Genomic DNA, 16,415 nt, shown 5'->3' with positions numbered 1-16,415 from the left:
GGCAGGGAGTCTGCTTCTCCTTCTGACCCTCCCCCCTCTCATGCTCTCTCTATCTCATTCTCTCTCAAATGAATAAATAAAATTAAAAAAAAAAAAAAACAAAACAATTATTCTATTTTATTATTATTTTTGTTGATCTCTTAGTGTGCATGATTTTTATTTTTAAATATTAAAAAAAAATTTTTTTTTAAAGATTTTATTTATTTATTTGACAGAGAGAGACACAGTAAGAGAGGGAACACAAGCAGGGAGATGAGAGAGGGAGAAGCAGGCCTCCCGCCGAGCAGGGAGCCCGATGCGGGGCTCGATCCCAGGACCCCGGGATCATGACCCGAGCCGAAGGCAGATGCTTAATGACTAAGCCACCCAGGCGCCCCAAATATTTAAAATTTTTTAAAAAGACATTTATTTTAGAGAGAGAGTGTGAGCAGTGGGAGGGGCAGGGGGAGAAGGAGAGAGAGAATCTCAAGCAGACTCCCCACTGAGTGCAGAACCCGACATGGGGCTCCATCTCACCACCCCAAGATCATGACCTGAGCTGAAACCAAGAGTTGGATGCTTAACTGACTGAGTCACCAAGGCACCCCATCTTCTGCCCATTTCTTACCTGGATTACTTATTTATTGGGTGTTGACTTTGATAAGTTATTTATAGATTTTGGATACTAACCCTTTATCTGATATGTCACTTGCAAATATTTTCTCCCATTCTGTAGGCTGCCTTTTAGTTTTGTTGATTGTTTCTTCATTTTGCAGGAGCTTTTTATCTTGATGAGGTCCCAATAGTTCATTTTTGCTTTTGTTTCCCTTGCCTCTGGCAACGTGTCTAGTAAGAAGTTGTTGCAGCTGAGGTCAAAGAGGTTGCTGCCTGTGTTCTCCTCTAGGATTTTGATGGTTTCCTGTCTCACATTTAGGTCTTTCATCCATTTTGAGTTTATTTTTGTATATGGTATAAGAAAGTGGTCCAGTTTCATCTTCTGCATGTGGCTGTCCAGTTTTCCCAACCCCATTTGTTGAGACTATCTTTTTTCCATTGGATATTCTTTCCTGCTTTGTCGAAGATTAGTTGATCATAGAGTTGTGGGTCCATTTCTGGGTTCTCTCTTCTGTTCCATTGATCTATGTGTCTGTTTTTGTTCTAGTACCATGCTGTCTTGATGACTACAGCTTTGTAATATAGCTTGGGGCGCCTGGGTGGCTCAGTTGGTTAAGCGACTGCCTTCGGCTCAGGTCATGATCTCAGGGTCCTGGGATCGAGCCCCGCATCGGGCTCCCTGCTCGGCGGGAGGCCTGCTTCTCCCTCTCTCACTCCCCCTGCTTGTGTTGCCTCTCTCGCTGTCTCTTTCTCTGTCAAAAAAAAAAAAAAGTAATATAGCTTGAAGTCCAGAATTGTGATGCCTCCGGCTTTGCTTTTTTTTTTTTTTTCAAGATTGCTTTGGCTATTTCACATACAAGTTTTAGGATTGTTTGTTCTAACTCTGTGAAAAATGCTGGTGGTATTTTGATAGGGATTGCATTAAATGTATAGATTGCTTTGGGTAGCACATGCACCCCAGTGTTTCTACCAGCATTATCAACAATAGCCAAACTATGGAAAGAGCCCAAATGTGCATCAGCTGATAAATGGATAAAGAAGATGTGGTAGGGACGCCTGGGTGGCTCAGTTGGTTAAGCATCTGCCTTCAGCTCAGGTCATGATCCCAGGGTCCTGGGATTGAATCCCGCATGGGGGTCCCTGCTCAGTAGGGAGTCTGCTTCTCCCTCTGCCTGCCACTCCCCCTGCTTGTGCTCTCTCTCTCTCTGACAAATAAATGAATAAAATCTTTAAAAAAAAAAGATGTAGTTTACACAATATTACTCAGCCATCAAAAAGAATGAAATCTTGCCATTTGCAATGACGTGGATGGAGCTAGAGTGTATTATGCTAAGCGAAATAAGTCAGTCAGTGAAAGACAAATACCATATGATTTCACTCATATGTGGAATTTAAGAAACAAAACAGATGAACATGGGGAAGGGGGGAGAAAAGGGAGAGAGGGAAGCAAACTATAAGAGACTCTTAACGATAGAGAACAAACTGAGGGTTGATGGAGGGAGGTGGGTGGGGGATGGGCTGAATGGGTGATGGGTATGAAGGAGGGCGCTTGTGATGAGCACTGGATGGTATATGTAAGTGATGAATCACTAAATTCTACACCTGAAGCCAATTTTACCATATATGTTAACTACAATTTAAATAAAAACTTGAAATTTAAAAAATGAAATTCAGGGATTTTGAAAGGCTCAAGTCTCAGTCCGTACTATTTTTCTGATTAATGTCAGCATTCAGCCTTTGCTAATCACCTGGGAGTAGGAAATGTATAGGGGTGGGGAGGAGAAGAACTTCAGCAGCTGGGGGTAGCTTCTTCGTAGGGTCTGAGAAAGAGGGCGGTTACTTTATTTGTTGAGATGTGGTAATTAAATCCCCAAAGTGAATTTTGAGAGACAGCTGCACATAGAAAAGAGATGATGATTAAAATTAATTACTGTTGTTGGAGATGTTTTGCATTTCTACAGCAGTTTGTATTTACTCAGAATTTTGTAATCACTTATTAACTCTCCCTCACCAGAGCCTTGTGACATAGGCAACATTACTACAAATGTTTGTTTTTATCTTCTGGGAAGAAATATGAGCTGCCTTGGCCACAGATTAGGATTAAGGAATCAAAATCCTTACTGCAGCTCTTTCACTCACTGTGTGATTTTGAGAATCCAAAGGCAGAAGGCAGAACTTGAACATTGTCTTACTCTATAATTTTATTATGAAGAACAACTCATAAAGATGGATCAGGGGTTTTGTAAATTAAAAAAGATATAGGTAGGGGCACCTGGGTGGCTCAGTTGGTTAAGTGTCGGACTCTTGGTTTCGGCTCAGGTCGTGATCTCAGGGTCATGAGATGGAGCCCTGCATTGGGCTCCACGCTCAGTGCAGAGTCTGCTTCAGATTTTCTCTCTCCCTCTCCCTCTGCGCCTCCCCCCAGGATCCGATCTCAGGGTCATGAAATCAAGCCCTGAGTCGGGCTCCTCACTCAGCCAGAAGTCTGCTTCTCCCTCTCCCTCTGCCCCTCTTCCTGTGCACATACTCTTTCTCTCTCTCTCAAATAAATAAATCTTTACAAAAAAGATATATGTAGCTATGTAATAATACTAATCTCTCAAATTCATTTGCCTCCAGGTTTTTAAAAAATAAAATTAATAGTACCTCTATCATATTTTTACGTATCAAGTATTTAGCCTAGTGCCTTGTATATTAATAAATGCTTAATAAACATTACCCCTTATCAATACTGTAATAAGACCCATATAATGTATGCATTCTTTTTGCTTCCATTTGATTACATTAGTGTTCCTGTCTTTGGATAAAGATGCATGCAGACATACATTCACTTACTCAGCAATATTTACTGAGTGACTACCATTTACCATGCAGTGTTGCTGGAGCTAGGGATACAGTGGTAAACAAGAAGGACTTCCTGATCTCACAAAGTTTATATTTTGGTAGGAGGGAGAGGACTCACATTATCATGGTGGTGGGTTTACATTCCAGTGGGAGTTATCTTGATAGAGAGGATAGAAGCATGATGAGGGTATATTTAGAAAATATGTGGGAAACTCATTTCTGACTTTTATATAAAAATAGTTTTTTATTATAGCAGTAGGTTAAGTATTTATAAGCTATTCATTTTTATAAAAGTATTTAAATGTATAATTATATGTTTTATTTTAAAAATAAATATACTTATGAATTTAGAAAATTTTGAAAAGCAAGTATTATTTTATTTATGATTATGTAAATAATACTGTTGAAATTTTTAAAAATAGAAGAATTATCCATAATTTCACTACAATATTATTCTTTTTAAATTGCCTTAGCATATATTTGTATATAGTTTATTCAGCATACATTTCCTAAGCATTTTCCCATGCTGTTTCAGCATGGAAAAAAATGGGCTGTTTCCTGACATTCGGTCATGGCTTGGGGCCGCAGACAGTGCAGTGGGATGGCAGCAGTGGGAGGGAATAACACATAAAGGCATTCTGAACTTAGCCCAGAGCCTGCTTTGAAGAGATGAGATAAAGAGAGAGGCATATTGGCTATGCTGAAAAGATGAGTAGACAGAAGCAGGATTCAATCCCTGGGATATGTCAGGTGCCTGAAGACCAGAGAGAAGGTTCTGGAATTAGAGAGGAGCCTCAGATTCTCGCTGTTGCCTTCTCAAACTTAGGTGATTTCTGGAGAAATACTACCCCTGCAACATAGACTTGCACTTTTCTTTCTGTTAGGATATTGGGGCTATGGATTGAGATGCAAGCCAGAGTCCCTTCCAAGATAATTTTGAAACAAGTTAATTTTGAGTTCTATAGGTCATGGATTTGGCCTCTTGCTTTCTTTTCCTGCTGCCACCAATATCTTCTTAGGCTGGGTTCTTGCCTAGATACATCTAAATTGGGATGCAGTTTCCTAATGTATTCCTTACTCTTCAGAAGCTGAAAGGAGTTTATGAACAATTTTTAGATTTTTAGCATTAGAATAGAGTTATAAAATTGAAAAAGATGTCAAAAAGATCATCTGGGAAGTTCCTCTGCATGTCGCTGGCCCTGTCTGAAAAGTTTATTAGTTTCTTTGTTCTGCTTAAAATGTTAGCTCCCTAATGGCAAAATTACATAAAATAAGAACAACAGTCACATAATTATTAGAAATCTTCATAAGTACCAGGAGTAACTGTCCCTGATCTTTATGGGAATATGTTTAGGGCTCTTCTTCTTCCTTCTAGCCACTTTCCTGAGATACTACCTTGATTCTGCTCTGGATGTGAGCACTAGCTGCAAAACCCTAAGGGTTTTTTTTTTAAATTTTTTATTTATGTATTTAGTTCCAGTATAATTACTGTACAGTGTTATATTAATTTAAGGTGTACAGTACAGTGATTCAACAATCCTATACATTACTCAGTGCTCATCAAGATACGTGTACTCTTGGGGCACCTGGCTGGCTCAGTTAGTAGAGTATGTGACTGTTGGTCTCGGGGTTGTGAGTTTGAGCCCCATGTTGTGTTGTGTTGAGATTACATAAAAATAAAATCTAAAAAATAAAAAAGGATATGTGTATGCTTAATCCCCTTCATCTCTTTCACCCATTCCCTAACCCATCTCCTCCCACCCCCTGTAATCACCAGCTTGTTTTGTATATTTAGGAGTCTGGTTCTTTGTCTCTTTTTTCTTTGTTTGTTTTGTTTTTTAAATTCCACATATGAGTAAAATCATACGGTATTTTTCTTTATCTGATGGACTTCTTTCGCTTAGCACTATACCTTCTAGATCCATCCATGTTGCTGCAAATGGCAAGATTTCATTCTTTTTTATGGCCGAGTAACATTCCATTATATATTTAAACCATACCTTCTTTATCCATTCATTTATTGTTGGACACTTGGGTTGCTTCCATAATTTGGCTATTGTAAATAATTCTTCAGTAAACATAAGGGTGCATATATCTTTTTGAATTAGTGTTTTTGTATTCTTTGGGTAAATACCCAATAGTGGGATTATTGAATCATATAGTGATTTTATTTTTAATTTTTTGAGGAACCTCCATACTGTTTTCCATAGTGGCTATAGCAGTTTATATTCCTACCAACAGTGCATGAGGGTTCCTTTTTCTCCACATCCTCACAAAACTTATTTCTTGGGGTGCCTGGGTGGCACAGTCAATTAAGCATCTGACTGTTGGTTTTGGCTCAGGTTGTGATCTTAGGGTCGTCAGACCAAGCCCTGAGTAGGGCTTCACACTGGGTGTGGAACCTGCTTAAGATTCTCTCTCTCTCTCCCTCTGCCCCTCCCCCCCACTCCCTCCCTCTCTCTCTCAAATAAATAAATAAATCTTTAAAAAACTTGTTATTTCATGTTTTTGATTTTAGCCATTCTGACAGGTGTGAGGTGATAGCTCATTGTGGTTTTGATTTGCCTTTCCCTGATGATGAGTAATGTTCAATTTTTTCATGTCCGTTGGCCATCTGTATGTCTTCTTTGGAGAAATGTCTGTTCATGTCTTCTACCCATTTTTTTAATTGGGTTATTTGTTTTTTGGGTGTTGAGCTGTAGAAGTTCTTAATGTATTTTGGATACTAACTCTTTCTCAGATGTATCATTTGCAAATATTTTCTCCCATTCAGTAGGTTGTCTTTTTGTTTTGTTGATTGTTTCCTTTGCTGTGCAGAAGCTTTTTACTTTGATGTAGTCCCAATAGTTTATTTTTTGCTTTTATTTCCCTTGCCTTAGGAGGCATATCTAGAAAAAACCTTCCAAGATTTTTTATTCTAGACATGAGGCCCACAGGATTCCTGGTGCCTCCTTTAATGGAGAGGCATCCATGCTCTGCCCTTCTGTTGGAAAATCCTGTAAGGGTAAAGAACAAGAGAACATTTCAGGAGAATACTCCCAGATGATGTCTCTGATCTCAGGTTCTTTCCATTTTACCAAAGGAAAAGTCAACCTGGTCATCCTCTGATACAAAGAGACCCAGGTATAAGTCCACCGTAGCACTTAAGTATGCTGAGAAACCTGTACAAAACATAGGTCATCTTAGGCACTGAGAATTTAGACTTCAGGCTTGGATTAAGCCCCTAGACACATTAGGGCGACAACCAACAACTTTTCAATTTTAGATGTTAATGCTAATTTCACTTGCAAAAGAGAAGTACTAAAATAGTATTATGATTTTAACAGTAGAAATGTAGGAGTATGAAATTTGTAATGTTATAGACAAATTAAGCATGAAAGGCAAATACCACATCAGAGTGGGCTGGGTATCCAGATTTCAGCTGAAATTCTCTGAAAGGGTTACAAATGGCTAGCTAGTTCCACTGACTAAAGGGCCCTAATGTTAGGAGAAGGAGGAGGTAAAAAGAAGATATAGAGAGAAGGTGAGGCAGTTTTAATGTTTGTGACATCTTCTTAGTTCTTCTCAGGAGGCTGTTCATGGATTTGAATATTTATAGTAGTGTATTCTCTCACTGGAGTATGGGTACTTGAGAGTTAATAACTGTTACTTGGGTGGTTAATACAGACTGCTGCTTATGATGACTGTGATAGCTTGAAGACTATCTTAGTATGCTTGGGCTTCTATATCAAAAAACAATAGACTGGGTAGCTTATAAGCAACAGAAATTAATTCTCACAGTTCCGGGGCTGGGAAGTCCAAGATTAAGGTGCTGGTAGATTCAGTGTCTTGTGAGGGCTGCTTCCTGGCTGTCTTCTTTTATTTTTTAATTTTTTTATTGTTATGTTAATCCCCATACATTACATCATTAATTTTAGATATACTGTTCCATGATTCATTGTTTGTGTGTAACACCCAGTGCTCCATTCAGTACGTGCCCTCTTTAATACCCATCACCAGTCTAACCCATCCCCCCACCCCCCTCCCCTCTAGAACCCTCAGTTTGTTTCTCAGAGTCCATAGCCTCTCATGGTTCATCTCCCCCTCCAATTTTCCCCCCTTCATTTTTCCCTTCCTGCTATCTTCTTCTTTTTTTTTTTTTAAACATATAATGTATTATTTGTTTCAGAGGTACATAATAGAGCCTAGAAGCCTCCATGATATTATGGTCCTGCCTACCTCTCCAATACCTGTAGCACCATTCTAGTTTAACCAGTTATTATAATAATAAACTAATATTTATTGAACAATTACTCTCCTCACAAACATCCTATGTGGTAGGTATAAATGAGGAAACCAAGGTCCAGAGAGGTTATGTAAATTATCCAAGGTCACACAGCAAGTGGAGGGTATAGCTAGGATTCAAATCCAGGCCATTTTACTTTGGAACCTGGACTCTTCACCACCACGCTGTACTGCTTGTTTCACTTCCTCATGTGCAAGCTCTTTCCACTTCAACACCTTTGGGTTTTTTTGTTTGTTTGTTTTGTTTTTTTAAAAACCACTTCCTTTAATATACAAGAAACACATGAGACACAAAGAGAGCCCAAGAAAGCGTTCAGTCCCCGAGCTGGGAGTTTAAGGGGGGGTTGAAGACAACAAGCCTTTCCAGTCTCCCAGGGAAAGATGGGGTTGAGGGGATGCAACATCACTAGGCCCCCGGTGAAGCCAGTGCTGGGGCCATACTCGGCCTAGTTCTCCACCAAGTTTGGAAAGTGCTGATTTTCCTGGTCCTGGTCCTGGCCCTGCTCCCACACTCGGCCTCCAGTTTTCAGAAGTCATCCAGTTCCCAGAATGGCCCCTTCCTTTAGCTCCTTAGCATTGTCACTCAGGGGAGAAGGCCGCTTACCCTGTCGTGGTGTCAGGGTTCCAGGGGAGTTGTCATCCTGTAGGATTGTGAGGGGAGATCTCCCTAGTAGTACCTTGCCATTTGCTTTCCGTATATTGTGCTTAGAACCTGAAGATAGGGAAGTCTCAGGGTCTCTCAAGGGCTTGTCCGAGCCCTGGCTGGCTATGGGGGTTTCTGAGGGTTGTCCTGCTTCCTCCTTGGAGAACACCTGCTTGGAGGGGAGCTCAGTCTGGCTCCAGGGTGACATCTGGTCCTCAAGGGAAAACTGGGTGCCCAGAGGCAAGTCCAATTCAGAAGATGAAGTTGCCTCTAAGGGCAGAACAGGCTCTGGGGGCAGATTCGATTTGGGGGCTTTGGTCTCAAATACTTCACTCAGCTGTTTCACCAGTGGGCTTGGGGGTTCTCCGCTGCTGGTCTTCATAGGTGTCCGTGCAATGCCAAGGGTAGGAGAGCGGGAATCTGAGACTTGGGCCTGATTGGGACCCTCCAGCTGCTCCCCTGCTGGTAGGTTTGGCTGTGGAGAGCTCTCCACCTGGATGGGAGTGCGCAGGATGCCGGCACTAGGTGAATGGGGGTCCGCCACTCAGGCCAGAAGCTTGTTGTGTGGCAGAGGCCACACTGGAGTGACTGGGGCGCTCTTGGCTGAGCCCATCTCAACCAGGAAGAATAAAGTGGGGCAGGGCCCGGCCCGGGGCGAGGAGGGGACGCCAGGCCCCGATTCCTCTTTTGGGTGCACAGCAGCTCGAGCCTCCCTTTGTTTTTTTTGTTTTGTTTTGTTTTTTAAGATTTATTTATTTATTTGAGAGAGAGAGAATAGCGGGGAAGGGCAGAGGGAGAGAGAGAGTCTTAAGCAGACTCCATGCTGAGCACAGAGCTCATCATGGTTCTCGATCTCACGACCCTGAGATCATGACCTGAGCCAAACCCAAGAGTCAGATGCTTAACCGACTGTACCACCCAGGTGCCCCACTTCAGCACCTTTGTATACGTTATTACCTCTGTGTAGAATGTTTTTCTTCAAATTAACTCACTCTTTTGGTCTCAATCTAAATGTCACTTCCTCTGCAAAGCTTTCTCTGACAGCCACATCCCCAAGGTTAGGCTATGTTCCAGTGCTATACACAGTCAGAATACCCTACTTTTTCGCAAGTAGCATTTTTTGTGTGTGATTTTATATTTATTTGTGTGATAATGTAGTGCTGGTGGGAGGTTGGGTCAAAATTTTAAAACTCAAACACATACATCAAAGAAAAGTAGCTTTAAAAAAAAAAACTGATCTAATCTTACTTTCCAGCCCCTTGTTTGTATTTCTGACTTTTGTTTTGAACAGCGTTAGGAAAGTTTGTTGTTTTTTTTTAAAGATTTTACTTATTTGACACAGAGAGAGAGTGCGCACAAGCAGGGGGAGTGGCAGGCAGGGGGAGAAGGAGAAGCAGGCTCCCTGCTGAGCAGAGAGCCTGATGTGGGGCTTGATCCCAGGACCCTTGGATCAGGACCTGAGCCAAAGGCAGATGCTTAACCGACTGAGCCACCCAGGTACCTCGAAAGTTCTTATACATATTGCTAAGTAGTTGTAAACGGTAACAATTTATATTTATTTACTGTCTTAGAATCTCAGGATTTTCTTAAAACAGAGATATTAAAAGAGAAGCTTTGTTCCAATTTTTTAAAAAACTTCATAGTTTGGTAGTTTCCAGTTTGTTAAAAAAAAAAAATTAGTAGAGGGCCTGTTAGAGAGTGTGTGCTATTGTGTATGTATTAAAAAAAATTTTTTTTAGGGGCGCCTGGGTGGCTCAGTTGGTTAAGCGTCTGCCTTCAGCTTAGGTCATGATCCCATGGTCCTGGGATCGAGCCCCATGTCAGGCTCTCTGCTCAGCGGGGAGCCTACTTCTCACTTTCCCTCTGCCTGCTGCTCCCCCTGCTTGTGCTCTCTTTCTCTCTCTTTGCCAAATAAATAAATAAAAATCTTTAAAAAATTTCTTTTTTTAGTATAGTTGACAGAGTATTACATTAGTTTCAGGTGTACAACAGTTATTCAACAAGTTTATATGTTATACTATGCTTTATTCTATGTTCGTAAGTATAGCTACTATCTGTCACCATTCAACGCCATTATAGTATCATTGACTGTATTCCTTATGCTGTGCCTTTTATTCCTGTGATTTACTCATTCCATAACGGGAAGCCTGTATCTCCCACTCTCCTTCACATATTTTGCCAATCCCCCCAACCCCTACGTCTTGGCAACCATCAGTTTGTTCTTTGTAAAGGTCTTTATAGGTCTGATTTTGCTTTTTGTTTGTTCATTAAAAATTTTTTTCTTCTTATTTATGTATGTATGTATGTATTTATTTATAGAGCCTATGCTTCCATCTTATTATGATCTTAAAATTTTGTTTATTATTTTTACAATTTTATTACTTATTTATTTTTATTTCATTTTAATTCCATTGTAGTTAACATACAGTGTTGTTATTTCAGGTGTAAAGTATAGTGATTCAACAATTTCATACATCATCCAGGGTGCATCATCACAAGTGCACTTCTTAATCCCCATCACCTATTTCACCCATCCCTCAGCCCACCTCCCCTCTGGTAACCATCAGTTTGTTCTCTATAGTTAAAAGTCTCTTTCTTTGTTTCTCCCTTTTTTCCCCTTTGCTCATCTGTTTTGTTTCTTAAATTCACATACAAGTGAAATCATATGGTATGTCTTTCTCTGACTGACTTATTTCACTTAAAATTATACTTTCTAGCTCCATCCTTGCAAATGGCAAGATTTCATTCTTTTTTATGGCTGAACAATATTACATTGTGGAGATATATATATATATATATATATCTCACATCTTTTTTATCCATTCATCTATGGGTGGACACTCAGGCTGCTTCCATGATTTGGCTATTGTAGATAAGGCTGCTATAAATATGGGGGTGCAAATATCCTTTGGAGTAATGGTTTTAGGGTTTTCCTTGGGGTAAATACCCAGTAGTGCAATTATTTTTAACTTTTTGAGGAACCTCCATATTGTCTTCCATAGTTTGCATTCCCATCATAGTGCAAGAGGGTTCCTCGCCAACACTTGTTTTTTGTGTTTTTTATTTTAGTTATGCTGAGAGGTGTGAGGTGATATCTCATTGTGGTTTTGGTTTGCATTTCCCTGATGGTAAGTGTTGTTGAGCATCTTTTCATGTGTCTCTTGGCCATCTGGATGTCTCCTTTGGAGAACTATTCATGTCTTCTGCCCATTTTAAAAATTTGATTATTTGTTTTTTGGGTGTTGAGTTGTATCAGTTCTTTATATATTTTGGATACTAACCCTGGATGTCTCCTTTGGAGAACTATTCATGTCTTCTGCCCATTTTATTTTATTTTATTTATTTTTTTAAAGATTTTATTATTTGACAGAGAGAGACACAGTGAGAGAGGGAACACCAGCAGGGGGAGTGGGAGAGGGAGACGCAGGCTCCCCGCTGAGCAGGGAGCCCAATGCGGGGCTCAATCCCAGGACCCTGAGATCATGAAATGAGCTGAAGGCAGATGTTTAACCAACTGAGCCACCTAGGTGCCCCCATTTTCAACTTTTTGAGAAATCTCCATACTGTTTTCCAGAGTGGCTGGAATGGTATTCTTTCCTGCTTTGTCAAAGATTAATTGACTATATAATTGTGCATTTATTTATTTATTTTTTATTTTTATTGTTATGTTAATCCCCATACATTACATCATTAGTTTTAGATATAGTGTTCCATGATTCATTGTTTGTGCATAACACCCAGTGCTCCATGCAGAACGTGCCCTCCCCAATACCCATCACCAGGCTAACCCATCCTCCCACCCCCCTCCCCTCTAGAACCCTCAGTTTGTTTTTCAGAGTCCATCATCTCTCATGGTTCTTCTCCCCCTCCGATTTCCCCCCCTTCATTCTTCCCCTCCTGCTACATTCTTCTTCTTCTTTTTTTCTTTCTTAACATATATTGCATTATTTGTTTCAGAGGTACAGATCTGAGATTCAACAGTCTTGCACAGTTCACAGCGCTTACCAGAGCACATACCCTCCCCAGTGTCCATCACCCAGTCACCCCATCCCTCCCACCCCACCCCCCACTCCAGCAACCCTCAGTTTGTTTCCTGAGATTAAGAATTCCTCATATCAGTGAGGTCATATGATACATGTCTTTCTTTGTTTGACTTATTTCGCTCAGCATAATACCCTCCAGTTCCATCCATGTCGTTGCAAATGGCAAGATCTCATTCCTTTTGATGGCTGCATAATATTCCATCGTATATATATACCACATCTTCTTTATCCATTCACCTGTCGATGGACATCTTGGCTCTTTCCATAGTTTGGCTATTGTGGACATTGCTGCTATAAACATCGGGATGCACGTACCCTTTCGGATCCCTACTTTTGTATCTTTGGGGTAAATACCCAGTAGTGCAATTGCTGGATCATATGGTAGCTCTATTTTCAACCTTTTGAGGAACCTCCATACTGTTTTCCAGAGTGGCTGCACCAGCTTTCATTCCCACCAACAGTGTAGGAGGGTTCCCCTTTCTCCGCATCCCCGCCAACATCTGTCATTTCCTGACTTGTTAATTTTAGCCATTCTGACTGGTGTGAGGTGGTATCTCATTGAGGTTTTGATTTGGATTTCCCTGATGCCAAGTTATGTGGAGCATTTTTTCATGTATCTGTTGGCCATTTGGATGTTTTCTTTGGAGAAATGTCTGTTCATGTCTTCTGCCCATTCCTTGATTGGATTATTTGTTCTTTGGGTGTTGAGTTTGGTAAGTTCTTTATAGATTTTGGATACTAGCCCTTTATCTGATATGTCATTTGCAAATATCTTCTCCCATTATGTCGCTTGTCTTTTGGTTTTGCCGACTGTTTCCTTTGCTGTGCAAAAGCTTTTTATCTTGATGAGGTCCCAATAGTTCATTTTTCCCTTTGTTTCCCTTGCCTTTGGAGATGTGTCTAGCAAGAAGTTGCTGCAGTCGAGGTCACAGAGGTTGCTGCCTGTGTTCTCCTCTAGGATTTTGATGGTTTCCTGTCTCACATTTAGGTCTTTCATCCATTTTGAGTTTATTTTTGTATATGGTGTAAGGAAATGGTCCAGTTTCTTCTGCATGTGGCTGTCCAATTTTCCCAACGCCATTTGTTGAAGAGACTGTCTTTTTTCAGTTCGATGTTCTTTCCTGCTTTGTCAAAGATTAGTTGACCATAGAGTTGTGGGTCCATTTCTGGGTTCTCTATTCTGTTCCATTGATCTATGTGCCTGTTTTTGTGCCAGTACCATGCTATCTTGATGATTATAGCTTTGTAATAGAACTTGAAGTCTGGAATTGTGATGCCACCAGCTTTAGTTTCCTTTTCAACATTCCTTTGGCTCTTCAGGGTCTTTTCTGGTTCCATACAACTTTTAGGATTATTTGTTCCAGCTCTGTGAAAAAATTGATGGTATTTTGGTAAGGATTGAATTGAATGTGTAGATTGCTCTGGTAGCATGGACATTTTTTTTTTTTTAAAGATTTTTTATTTATTTATTTGACAGAGCGAGAGAGCACAAGCAGGGGGAACAGTAGAGGGAGAGGGAGAAGCAGGCTCCCCGCCAAGCAGGAAGCCCGATGTGGGGCTCGATCCCAGGACCCTGAGATCATGACCTGAGCCGAAGGCAGACGCTTAACCATCTGAGCCACCCAGGCGCCTCCTAGCATAGACATTTTAACAATATTTGTTCTTCCAATCCAAAACAATCGTTTTTCCATTTGTTTGTGTCTTCCTCAATTTCTTTCATGAGTGTTGTATAGTTTTCTGAGTACAGATCCTTTGCCTCTTTGGTTAGGTTTATTCCTAGGTATCTTATGGTTTTGGTTGCAATTGTCAATGAGATCTGCTCCTTAATTTCTTTTTCTTCTGTCTCAGTGTATAGAAATGCAACTGATTTCTCTGCATTGATTTTATATCCTGCCACTTTGCTGAATTCCTGTATGAGTTCTAGCAATTTTGGGGTGGAATCTTTGGGGTTTTCCACATAGAGTATCATGTCACCTGCAAAGAGTGCCAATTCTGATGCCTTTTATTTCTTTTTGTTGTCTGATTGCTGAGGCTAGGACTTCTAGTACTATGTTGAACAGCAGTAGTGATAGTGGACATCCCTGCCATGTTCCTGATCTTCGGGGAAAAGCTCTCAATTTTTCCCCATTGAGAATGATATTCGCTGTGGATTTTTCATAGATGGCTTTTATGATATTGAGGTATGTTCCCTCTATCCCTATACTATGAAGAGTTTTAATCAAGAAAGGATGCTATACTTTGTCAAATGCTTTTTCTTCATCTATTGAGAGGATCTTATGGTTCTTGTCCTTTCTTTTATTAATGTGGTGTATCACATTGATTGAATTGCAGATGTTGAACCCCCCTTGCAGCCATCAAAAACTAATGATATAATATATAGTGGCTAACTGAACATAATAAAAAAAATGAAACAGCTTCAGAAGAATAGGTATTAATTCTTCTTTAAATGTTTGGTAGAATTCCCCTGGGAGGCCTTCTGGCCCTGGGCTCTTGTTTGTTGGGAGATTTTTGATTACTGCTTCAATTTCCTTGCTGGTTTGGGGTCTGTTCAGGTTTTCTATTTCTTTTTATTTTTTAAAAGATTTTATGTATTTATTTGACAGAAAAAGACACAGTGAGAGAGGGAACACAAGCAGGAGGAGTGGGAGAGGGAGAATCAGGCTTCCCACAGAGCAGGGAGCCCGATGCAGGGCTCGATCCCAGGACCCTGGGATCATGACCTGAGCCGAAGGCAGACGCCCAACGACTGAGCCACTCAGATGCCCCTCAGGTTTTCTATTTCTTCCTGTTTCAATTTTGGTAGTTTATATGTCTCTAGGAATGCATCCATTTCTTCCAGTTTGCCTAATTTGTTGGCATATATATTCTTATATGTTTTATAATATGTTCTTATAATTGTTTGTTTTTCTTCAGTGTTAGTTGTGATCTCTCCTCTTTCATTCGTGATTTTATTTATTTCGGTCCTTTCTTTTTTCTTTCTTTTTTTAAAATTCATTTGAGACACAGAGATACAGAGAGAGAGAGAGAGCATGAGCAGGGGGAGAGGCAGAGGGAGAGGGAGAAGCAGGCTCCCCGCTGAGCCGGGAGCCCGATGCGGGGCTTGATCCCTGGACCCTGGGATCATGACCTGAGCCGAAGGCAGACGCTTAACCATCTGAGCCACCCAGGCGCCCCTCCTTTCTTTTTTCTTTTTGATAAGTGTGGCCTGGGGTTTATCAATCTTATTAATTCTTTCAAAGAAGTAACTCCAAGTGTCGTTGATCTGTTCTACTGTTCTTTTAATTTCTGCTCTGATCTTTATTATTTCTCTTCTCCTGCTTGGTTTAGGCTTTATTTGCTGTTCTTTCTCCAGCTCCTTTAGGTGCAAGGTTAGGTTGTGTATTTGAGACCTTTCTTGCTTCTTGAGAAAGGCTTGTATTGCTATATACTTCCCTCTTAGGACCCCTTTGCTGCATCCCAAAGATTTTGAACAGTTTTGTTTTCATTTTCATTTGTTTCCATGAATTTTTTTAAATTCTTCTTTAATTTCCTGGTTGACCCATTCATTCTTTAGTAGGATGGTCTTCAGCCTCCATTTATTTGAGTTCTTTCCAAATTTCCTCTTGTGATTGAGTTCCAGTTTCAAAGCATTGTGGTCCAAAAATATGTGGGGAATGATCCCAATCTTTTGGTACTTGTTGAGACCTGATTTGTGACCCAGTATGTGATCTATTTTGAATGTTCCATGTGCACTTGAGAAGAATGTGTATTCTGTTGCTTTAGGATGGAATGTTTTGAATATATCTGTGACGTCCATCTGGTCCAGTGTGTCATTCAGAGCCTTTATTTCCTTGTTGATCTTCTGCTTAGATGATCTGTCCATTGCAGTGAGGGGGGTATTAAAGTCCCCTACCATTATTGTATTATTATCGATGTGTTTCTTTAATTTTGTTATTAATTGGCTCATATAATTGACTGCTCCCATGTTAGGGACATAAATATTTACAATTGTTAGATCTTCTTGTTGG

General features: G+C 40.4%; 1 protein-coding gene and 1 pseudogene across 6 annotated transcripts in view; one reads left to right on the top strand and one right to left on the bottom strand.

Annotated features, from left to right (window-relative positions):
- Nucleotides 1-16,415, top strand: part of SPATA31F3 (SPATA31 subfamily F member 3) — a 172,870-nt gene that overhangs the window by 26,554 nt on the left and 129,901 nt on the right. The window contains exon 3 of one of the 6 annotated variants that reach the window (XM_078061410.1): nucleotides 11,435-11,493. The exons of the other annotated variants lie outside the window; for them this stretch is intronic. The gene's annotated coding sequence lies outside the window, so the exon portion shown is untranslated. The remainder of the gene's footprint in view (nucleotides 1-11,434; nucleotides 11,494-16,415) is intronic. 6 annotated transcript variants of the gene reach the window in all.
- Nucleotides 8,054-9,176, bottom strand: LOC118528741 (cell division cycle-associated protein 3 pseudogene; annotated as a pseudogene).

The sequence above is a fragment of the Halichoerus grypus genome, chromosome 14 (assembly GCF_964656455.1).
Source record: "Halichoerus grypus chromosome 14, mHalGry1.hap1.1, whole genome shotgun sequence".
NCBI lineage: Eukaryota > Metazoa > Chordata > Mammalia > Carnivora > Phocidae > Halichoerus > Halichoerus grypus.
This window is presented reverse-complemented; position numbering and strand designations above follow the sequence as displayed.